The sequence below is a fragment of the Acanthochromis polyacanthus genome, chromosome 12, assembly GCF_021347895.1.
Source record: "Acanthochromis polyacanthus isolate Apoly-LR-REF ecotype Palm Island chromosome 12, KAUST_Apoly_ChrSc, whole genome shotgun sequence".
In the NCBI taxonomy this organism is placed as follows: domain Eukaryota; kingdom Metazoa; phylum Chordata; class Actinopteri; family Pomacentridae; genus Acanthochromis; species Acanthochromis polyacanthus.
Window position 1 is genome coordinate 20,182,258 of NC_067124.1, and position 3,835 is coordinate 20,186,092.

The following is a 3,835-nucleotide window of genomic DNA, read 5'->3' on the forward strand; positions in this document are numbered from 1 at the left end:
CTGACAGAGACTGAGCAGTGCTGCAAAGAAGAAGAGGGTAAAAGTGCAGCTGTGCTGATTGAGGCCTATCCACACAGGCTCAGTGTTGTCAGTCTATCTACTAAATACTGACTCAATGCCTAATTTATGATTTGTGTTTTAATAAAAATAACTTACATTGCTTTGTAAGTATGTGTTTTCACTTTGACATGATTTTTTTTTTTGTAAATTCTCTTTAAAACAGTCAAACCATATTGACCATGTTTCAATGTTGAAAAGCAACAAAATTAGGTTAATGTTTTTTAAAGGGCTGTATAGTTGAAATTCCATGTGTAAAATGAACTCAACGAGGACTATTTATCAGAAATTCCTCTTTAAAAGAAAATGTAAAAAATGCTCGTCTCCTGCCTTCCTCTTCCTCAGTGACTCATGTGTGGCACAGAGTAGAAGAATCTGGACTGGATGATTTATGAAAACTGAATGTAAAGAGTTGAATCTTCAGGGAGGATCAAATCTGCTTTCAATTCAACAAATTCAATTCCAAAATATTACATTTGGTTTTCACTTCACGGCATATGAATCATGTGCATCAGGTGTTAATACCTGTTCGTATTCTGATTAAAGTGTGCTGGTACGAGTCAGTGTCTTGCAGATGATTGGCTCCAATACAGTCAGAACATAAAGAGTCACGCTGTTGTTGCTGTAGCTAAATGGAAATCCCACTTCTGCCCCACCTACTAACCAGACACTCTTGTTCTGCTGTTTGTTAGACACTGAGTTTAGATACTCTGCTGTATTTCGGTTTGCTGTTCTGTTAGATTATCTGGGATTATGTATCTTCACTCCTCAGATCTGGAAATGTGTTGTAAACCAATCTAGCTAATATCAGATCTAGCAATCTGTTCCTGAGGCTTTCTGGGAAACTGAGCCTCAACTGCTCCTGGAGGAAGCACAACTCATACTAATAAAGAACGCACTGGACTTGTCTAAATATATATAACTTTTGGTCTTTCATCTTTCAATTGTTTTCACCTGTTTTTAACATCATTTTAACACCTCTCTCTGAAACTGCTCTGTTGAAAAACCTGGATTTTAATGTACATACTGCTCAGATTCTTTGTATGATAATTGCTAAGAGATGCATCATAAAACTGTGGAAATCTGATGTTGCCCCCAAGCTTGAGACTTGGCCTCCTTTTTTATTTATTTATCTGGTTATTTTATTTTATTTTTTCGTTTTCTCTTATTTCACACGTGTTTGTCATTGTTACAAATTTGTCTTTTTTTTGTTTTCTGATCACTGTTCATGTCTTTGTTATCGTCTTATAATTTAAATCTTAAACAAAATGTTAAAAAAAGAACGCACTGTACTGTGGTTACTTATTTCGATCAAACACTTTATAATCAGATTCTTCACATTGCACCTTTTAACCTACTTGAAAGTGGAGACCAGTGATCTTCACGTGTTCATGGTTTGAGAAACTGATTCCTGTGGACAACAATGTTCTAGTGAACTCTTAAAGATTTGTCTCACACAACACAAGTGCATCCATCCATAAAACCGAAAGTTGTTCTTTTAGATTTTACATTTAATCAAACTGGAGCAGACGCTTTGATTGTGGAATCATGTTTTCACTGTCTCAGGAAGATTTTTTTCAACTTGGAAAGACACTGAAGCTATTTTACTTGTTTTTATTTCTTCTTTATTGCTGTAACAGTATTTTTACCTTCCTGACATTTTAGAAAGAATTCAGCTGCTAGATGTTTAACAAGAACCAAGAAGCCTCGTTACAGTGGCTCCCAGTATGTTCAGGGAAAGATTTGTAGATTTATTGGTCACTTTTAAGGCACCTAATGACCTCTTTCCTCATTATATTTCTAACCTTTAAATATCTTCTGTCTCTACTTTTACTAGCATCCTTTACTTAATATTTTTGAGGTTTTATTTTCCTTCAGTTTTCTGTTATTTGGTTCAATAATGATTTCATATCTTGTTTTGTAAACACCACAATGTGCTTTTATCCGTCTTTTAATTTGTAATGATTTTATGATTTTTCTGTTTTATTTTGCTCCCTTCTGAAGCACTTTGTAACCTGGATTTGAAAAGTTCCCCATAAGTGCTTGTTGCTGTATAAATATAAAGCTGAATGGAAATTGAAGTAGCACACCCTCACTGAACAAGTAAGACTGATGTTTAGAATCACACTTCATTTTATATACAAATGGACCCTGTTACTTTGACGAATATAGTTTTTGTGGACACACAGAAACCCTTCAGATGTCTGCAGTCAGATGAAATGTTTCTGCATGTGGAGCTAATTGTTGTTGTCTGTGCTCTTTTCTAGACAGAGACTCGCTACTCTTTGGTGAGCATCGTGAGCCATTTGGGTTCCACAGTTCACAGAGGTAAGTGTTTGGTTGTGTTTTACATGTGTTGAAGTCAGATTTTTAAGGTTTAGGAATCCAGCATGTTTTCAGACGTCCCATTAACTTGAGTGTCTCCTCTCCTCTCTGGACACTACATCTGTGACGGTGCTCACCGGGATCATGAACCAGGCGACACGTCAGACCGTTGGCTCACCTACAATGTTGAGCACGTCACCATGACAACGGGTGAATCTGTGTGTCGCCTGCGCCAAAGAGAAGCGTACCTTCTGTTTTATGAAAAGCAGGTAAGAGAGCAGCTCTTCTTCTCTTAAAAAGCGCCGCTACATATCAAACACTCATGTTATTGTGCAAATAAGCAATTTAAAGTCGTGATGTTAAAGTGGTGGCCTCCTTCTAACCATGTAACTCTGTCCACCACCAGTGAGGGAACGTGGAGACCAGCCCTCCGAAAAAGAAGAGGCCAACCGCTAGAGGAGACAGTAGGCGGTGGTGGTAGTGTCTGTCAACAAAGACATTCAGTCATAGCAACATGTTTAACATAATTCAATTATTAGAATTAGAATTGAATTATGTTAAACAACCCACACATATTAAGTTAGGGGAACTGAGAAATAATGAAAATTTAATCTAAAATATTTTCTGTAATAATCCAAAAATTATTCTGAAAATGTTTATGGAATAATCTAAATATTTGTCAATTTTTTTATTTAATAATCCAAAAAAAAATCATCCAATTTTTTTTATATAAAATCTAAATATTTGTCTAAAAGTTTTTATATAATAATCCAAAAAATCATCTAAAATATTCATATGAAAATCGAATCTGAACTAATAAAATTTTTTTTTAAATCTACTAAATTGAAAAATGAGGCATAAAATATCAAATTCAAACAATCAGATTTACACACAATTTTAAGTTGCTGTAATTTTTATGTGTTTGCAATTTAAAATGTTCTGACCAACATTTTCTTTTTTCTCTCTTTTGTCCCAGGTGCTGTTAATAGTTTTTGTATTGTTGTTTTGTTGTCCTACTAGACTTTGAAATGCTGATAAAGTTGTGTTGTTTTTTTATTGTTTTATTTGTAGGACTCTGAATTGTTACTACTTTTGTGTTGTTTTGTCATTGCAGGACTCTTTCTCTCTCTCTTCTCTGTCTCTGTCTCTCTTCTTTCTTTCTTTCTTTCTCTCTCTCTCTCTCTCTCTGTCTCTTTCTGTCTCTCTCTCTCTCTCTCTCTCAACCCGGCCGGCCAGCAGCAGATGGGTCCCCCCATATGAGTCTGGTGCTGCTCAAGGTTTTCTTCCCTGTTAAAAGGGTTTTTTCCTTGCCACTGTCGCCTTAAGGCTTGCTCTGTGGGGGTTCAGGCCATATGGGTTCTGTCAAGCATTTTGACACAATTTGGATTATAATTGGCACTATATGAATGAAATTGGATTGAATTGAACTGAATTGAATTAAACTGATTTGAAT

At 35.6% G+C, this 3,835-nt stretch overlaps 1 long non-coding RNA gene across 1 annotated transcript; it reads left to right on the plus strand.

Moving 5' to 3' along the window:
• The first annotated feature begins 702 nt into the window (after positions 1-702).
• Positions 703-3,148, plus strand: LOC127536414 (uncharacterized). Its single transcript, XR_007945410.1, has 3 exons — positions 703-2,385; positions 2,536-2,651; positions 2,789-3,148. It is a non-coding gene; the product is annotated as an uncharacterized LOC127536414 (long non-coding RNA).
• The last annotated feature ends 687 nt before the right edge of the window (positions 3,149-3,835 follow it).